The following is a 5,000-nucleotide window of genomic DNA, read 5'->3' on the forward strand; positions in this document are numbered from 1 at the left end:
TCTGACGAGATTGGGCATATCCAGTGTGGTTTGGCTGTAGGTGCTCAAAAACATTAACTTTAGACCTCTTTTACTTCTTAACTCAAGTAAATTCATTGATAAGTTGAAAAAATTAAATGCAAAATGTAATAGAAAAGAATGTTATGGCTGTCTAAAATTACCTACAGCACCTGGTATTCCCAGGTGGTCTCCCATCCAAGTTCAAACCAGGCCCAACACTGCATAGCTTCCAAGATCAGACGAGATTGGGCATGTCCAGTGTGGTTTGGCTGTAGGTGCTCAAAAGCATTAAATTTAGACCTCTATTACTTCTTAACTCATGGAAATTCATTGATAAGTTGAAAAAATTAAATGTAAAATGTAATAGAAAAGAAAGTTATGGCAGTATAAAATTACCTACAGCACCTGGGATTCCTAGGTGGTGTCCCATCCAAGTACTAACCAGGCCCAACACTGCATAGCTTCCAAGATCAGATGAGATTGGGCATGTCCAGTGTGGTTTGGCTGAAGGAGCTCAAAAACATTAACTTTAGACCTCTTTTACTTCTTAACTCAAGTAAATTCAATGACAAGTTGAAAAATGAAATGAAAAATATAATAGAAAAGAATGTTATGGCAGTATAAAATTACCTACAGCTCCTGGTATTCCCAGGTGGTCTCCCATCCAAGTACTAACCAGGCCCAACACTGCATAGCTTACAAGATCAGACGAGATTGGGCATGTCCAGTGTGGTTTGGCTTTAGGTGCTCAAAAACATTAACTTTAGACCTCTTTTACTTCTTAACTCAAGTAAATTCATTGATAAGTAGAAAAAATTAAATGTAAAATGTAATAGAAAAGAATGTTTTGGCTGTCTAAAATTACATACAGCACCTGGTATTCCCAGGTGGTCTCCCATCAAAGTACTAACCAGGCCCAACACTGCATAGCTTCCAAGATCAGACGAGATTGGGCATGTCCAGTGTGGTTTGGCTGTAGGTGCTCAAAAACATTAACTTTAGACCTCTTTTACTTCTTAACTCAAGTAAATTCATTGATAAGTAGAAAAAATTAAATGTAAAATGTAATAGAAAAGAATGTTATGGCTGCATAAAATTACCTACAGCACCTGGAATTCCCAGGTGGTCTCCCATCCAAGCACTAACCAGGCCCAACACTGCATAGCTTCCAAGATCAAACAAGATTGGGCATGTACAGTGTGGTTAGGCTGTAGGTGCTCAAAAATTTTAACTTTAGACATCTATAACTTCTTAACTCATGTAAAATCATTGATAAGTTGAAAAAATTAAATGTAAAATGTAATAGAAAAGAATGTTATGGCTGCATAAAATTACTTACAGCACCTGGTATTCCCAGGTGGTCTCCCATCCAAGTACTAACCAGGCCCAACACTGCATAGCTTCCAAGATCAGACGAGATTGGGCATGTCCAGTGTGGTTTGGCTGAAGGAGCTCAAAAACATTAACTTTAGACATCTTTTACTTCTTAACTCAAGTAAATTCATTGATAAGTTGAAAAAATTAAATGTAAAATGTAATAGAAAAGAATGTTATGGCAGTATAAAAATACCTACAGCACCTGGGATTCTTAGGTGGTCTCCCATCCAAGTACTAAGCAGGCCCAACACTGCATAGCTTCCAAGATCTGACGAGATTGGGCATGTCCAGTGTGGTTTGGCTGTAGGTGCTCAAAAACATTAACTTTAGACCACTTTTACTTCTTAACTCAAGTAAATTCATTGATAAGTTGAAAAAATTAAATGCAAAATGTAATAGAAAAGAATGTTATGGCTGTCTAAAATTACCTACAGCACCTGGTATTCCCAGGTGGTCTCCCATCCAAGTTCAAACCAGGCCCAACACTGCATAGCTTCCAAGATCAGACGAGATTGGGCATTTCCAGTGTGGTTTGGCTGTAGGTGCTCAAAAGCATTAAATTTAGACCTCTATTACTTCATAACTCATGGAAATTCATTGATAAGTTGAAAAAATTAAATGTAAAATGTAATAGAAAAGAATGTTATGGCAGTATAAAAATACCTACAGCACCTGGGATTCCTAGGTGGTGTCCCATCCAAGTACTAACCAGGCCCAACACTGCATAGCTTCCAAGATCAGACGAGATTGGGCATGTCCAGTGTGGTTTGGCTGTAGGTGCTCAAAAACATTAACTTTAGACCTCTTTTACTTCTTAACTCAAGTAAATTCAATGACAAGTTGAAAAATGAAATGTAAAATGTAATAGAAAAGAATGTTATGGCAGTATAAAATTACCTACAGCTCCTGGTATTCCCAGGTGGTCTCCCATCCAAGTACTAACCAGGCCCTACACTGCATAGCTTCCAAGATCAGACGAGATTGAGCATGTCCAGTGTGGTTTGACTGTAAGTGCTCAAAAACATTAACTTTAGACATCTTTTACTTCTTAACTCAAGTAAATTCATTGATAAGTTGAAAAAATTAAATGTAAATTTAATAGAAAAGAATGTTATGGCAGTATAAAATTACCTACAGCACCTGGTATTCCCAGGTGGTCTCCCATTCAAGTACTAACCAGGCCCAACCCTGCAAAGCCTCCAAGATCAGACGAGATTGTGCATGTTCAGTGTGGTTTGGCTGTAGGTGCTCAAAAGCATTAACTTTAGACCTCTATTACTTCTTAACTCAAGTAAATTCATTGATAAGTTGAAAAAATTAAATGTAAACTGTAATTGAAAAGAAAGTTATGGCAGTATAAAAATACCTACAGCACCTGGGATTCTTAGGTGGTCTCCCATCCAAGTACTAACCAGGCCCAACATTGCATAGCTTCCAAGATCAGACGAGATTGGGCATGTCCAGTGTGGTTTGGCTGTAGATGCTCAAAAACCTTAACTTTAGACCTCTTTTACTTCTTAACTCAAGTAAATTCATTGATAAGTTGAAAAAATTAAATGTAAAATGTAATACAAAAGAATGTTATGGCTGTCTAAAATTATCTACAGCACCTGGTATTCCCAGGTGGTCTCCCATCCAAGTTCAAACCAGGCCCAACACTGCATAGCTTCCAAGATCAGATGAGATTGGGCATGTCCAGTGTGGTTTGGCTGTAGGTGCTCAAAAGCATTAAATTTAGACCTCTATTACTTCTTAACTCAAGGAAATTCATTGATAAGTTGAAAAAATGAAATGTAAAATGTAATAGAAAAGAATGTTATGGCAGTATAAAATTACCTACAGCACCTGGGATTCCTAGGTGGTCTCCCATCCAAGTACTAACCAGGCCCAACACTGCATAGCTTCCAAGATCAGACGAGATTGGGCATGTCCAGTGTGGTTTGGCTGAAGGAGCTCAAAAACATTAACTTTAGACCTCTTTTACTTCTTAACTCAAGTAAATTCAATGATAAGTTGAAAAATGAAATGAAAAATGTAATAGAAAAGAATGTTATGGCAGTATAAAATTACCTACAGCTCCTGGTATTCCCAGGTGGTCTCCCATCCAAGTACTAACCAGGCCCAATACTGCATAGCTTCCAAGATAAGACGAGAATGGGCATGTCCAGTGTGGTTTGGCTGTAGGTGCTCAAAAACATTAACTTTAGACCTCTTTTACTTCTTAACTCAAGTAAATTCATTGATAAGTTGAAAAAATTAAATGTAAAATGTAATAGAAAAGAATGTTTTGGCTGTCTAAAATTACATACAGCACCTGGTATTCCCTGGTGGTCTCCCATCCAAGTACTAACCAGGCCCAACACTGCATAGCTTCCAAGATCAGACGAGATTGGGCATGTCCAGTGTGGTTTGGCTGTAGGTGCTCAAAAGCATTAAATTTAGACCTCTATTACTTCTTAACTCAAGTAAATTCATTGATAAGTTGAAAAAATTAAATGCAAAATGTAATAGAAAAGAATGTTATGGCTGTCTAAAATTACCTACAGCACCTGGTATTCCCAGGTGGTCTCCCATCCAAGTTCAAACCAGGCCCAACACTGCATAGCTTCCAAGATCAGACGAGATTGGGCATGTCCAGTGTGGTTTGGCTGTAGGTGCTCAAAAGCATTAAATTTAGACCTCTATTACTTCTTAACTCATGGAAATTCATTGATAAGTTGAAAAAATTAAATGTAAAATGTAATAGAAAAGAATGTTATGGCAGTATAAAATTACCTACAGCACCTGGGATTCCTAGGTGGTGTCCCATCCAAGTACTAACCAGGCCCAACACTGCATAGCTGCCAAGATCAGACGAGATTGGGCATGTCCAGTGTGGTTTGGCTGAAGGAGCTCAAAAACATTAACTTTAGACCTCTTTTATTTCTTAACTCAAGTAAATTCAATGACAAGTTGAAAAATGAAATGAAAAATATAATAGAAAAGAATGTTATGGCAGTATAAAATTACCTACAGCTCCTGGTATTCCCAGGTGGTCTCCCATCCAAGTACTAACCAGGCCCAACACTGCATAGCTTACAAGATCAGACGAGATTGGGCATGTCCAGTGTGGTTTGGCTGTAGGTGCTCAAAAACATTAACTTTAGACCTCTTTTACTTCTTAACTCAAGGAAATTCATTGATAAGTAGAAAAAATTAAATGTAAAATGTAATAGAAAAGAATGTTTTGGCTGTCTAAATTTACATACAGCACCTGGTATTCCCAGGTGGTCTCCCATCAAAGTACTAACCAGGCCCAACACTGCATAGCTTCCAAGATCAGACGAGATTGGGCATGTCCAGTGTGGTTTGGCTGTAGGTGCTCAAAGCATTAAATTTAGACCTCTATTACTTCTTAACTCAAGTAAATTCATTAATAAGTTGAAAAAATTAAATGTAAAATGTAATAGAAAAGAATGTTATGGCTGCATAAAATTACCTACAGCACCTGGAATTCCCAGGTGGTCTCCCATCCAAGCACTAACCAGGACCAACACTGCATAGCTTCCAAGATCAAACAAGATTGGGCATGTCCAGTGTGGTTAGGCTGTAGGTGCTCAAAAATATTAACTTTAGACATCTAT

General features: G+C 37.8%; 22 pseudogenes; all 22 read right to left on the reverse strand.

Moving 5' to 3' along the window:
* LOC148448901 (5S ribosomal RNA) overlaps positions 1-42 on the reverse strand; it is a 119-nt pseudogene extending 77 nt beyond the window's left edge.
* A 116-nt stretch (positions 43-158) lies between these two features.
* Positions 159-277, reverse strand: LOC148448902 (5S ribosomal RNA; annotated as a pseudogene).
* A 116-nt stretch (positions 278-393) lies between these two features.
* Positions 394-512, reverse strand: LOC148448903 (5S ribosomal RNA; annotated as a pseudogene).
* Positions 513-627: 115 nt separating this feature from the next.
* On the reverse strand, positions 628-746 carry LOC148448904 (5S ribosomal RNA; annotated as a pseudogene).
* Positions 747-862: 116 nt separating this feature from the next.
* Positions 863-981, reverse strand: LOC148448905 (5S ribosomal RNA; annotated as a pseudogene).
* Positions 982-1,097: 116 nt separating this feature from the next.
* On the reverse strand, positions 1,098-1,216 carry LOC148448906 (5S ribosomal RNA; annotated as a pseudogene).
* A 116-nt stretch (positions 1,217-1,332) lies between these two features.
* LOC148448907 (5S ribosomal RNA) lies at positions 1,333-1,451 on the reverse strand (annotated as a pseudogene).
* Positions 1,452-1,567: 116 nt separating this feature from the next.
* Positions 1,568-1,686, reverse strand: LOC148448908 (5S ribosomal RNA; annotated as a pseudogene).
* A 116-nt stretch (positions 1,687-1,802) lies between these two features.
* LOC148448909 (5S ribosomal RNA) lies at positions 1,803-1,921 on the reverse strand (annotated as a pseudogene).
* A 116-nt stretch (positions 1,922-2,037) lies between these two features.
* On the reverse strand, positions 2,038-2,156 carry LOC148448910 (5S ribosomal RNA; annotated as a pseudogene).
* A 115-nt stretch (positions 2,157-2,271) lies between these two features.
* On the reverse strand, positions 2,272-2,390 carry LOC148448911 (5S ribosomal RNA; annotated as a pseudogene).
* A 115-nt stretch (positions 2,391-2,505) lies between these two features.
* LOC148448912 (5S ribosomal RNA) lies at positions 2,506-2,624 on the reverse strand (annotated as a pseudogene).
* A 116-nt stretch (positions 2,625-2,740) lies between these two features.
* On the reverse strand, positions 2,741-2,859 carry LOC148448913 (5S ribosomal RNA; annotated as a pseudogene).
* Positions 2,860-2,975: 116 nt separating this feature from the next.
* LOC148448914 (5S ribosomal RNA) lies at positions 2,976-3,094 on the reverse strand (annotated as a pseudogene).
* Positions 3,095-3,210: 116 nt separating this feature from the next.
* LOC148448915 (5S ribosomal RNA) lies at positions 3,211-3,329 on the reverse strand (annotated as a pseudogene).
* A 115-nt stretch (positions 3,330-3,444) lies between these two features.
* LOC148448916 (5S ribosomal RNA) lies at positions 3,445-3,563 on the reverse strand (annotated as a pseudogene).
* A 116-nt stretch (positions 3,564-3,679) lies between these two features.
* On the reverse strand, positions 3,680-3,798 carry LOC148448917 (5S ribosomal RNA; annotated as a pseudogene).
* Positions 3,799-3,914: 116 nt separating this feature from the next.
* Positions 3,915-4,033, reverse strand: LOC148448918 (5S ribosomal RNA; annotated as a pseudogene).
* A 116-nt stretch (positions 4,034-4,149) lies between these two features.
* Positions 4,150-4,268, reverse strand: LOC148448919 (5S ribosomal RNA; annotated as a pseudogene).
* Positions 4,269-4,383: 115 nt separating this feature from the next.
* LOC148448920 (5S ribosomal RNA) lies at positions 4,384-4,502 on the reverse strand (annotated as a pseudogene).
* Positions 4,503-4,618: 116 nt separating this feature from the next.
* Positions 4,619-4,737, reverse strand: LOC148448921 (5S ribosomal RNA; annotated as a pseudogene).
* A 115-nt stretch (positions 4,738-4,852) lies between these two features.
* Positions 4,853-4,971, reverse strand: LOC148448922 (5S ribosomal RNA; annotated as a pseudogene).
* Positions 4,972-5,000: the final 29 nt, after the last annotated feature.

The sequence above is a fragment of the Taudactylus pleione genome, unplaced genomic scaffold (genome assembly GCF_031769625.1).
Source record: "Taudactylus pleione unplaced genomic scaffold, aTauple2 ptg001270l, whole genome shotgun sequence".
NCBI classification, from domain to species: Eukaryota; Metazoa; Chordata; class Amphibia; order Anura; family Myobatrachidae; genus Taudactylus; species Taudactylus pleione.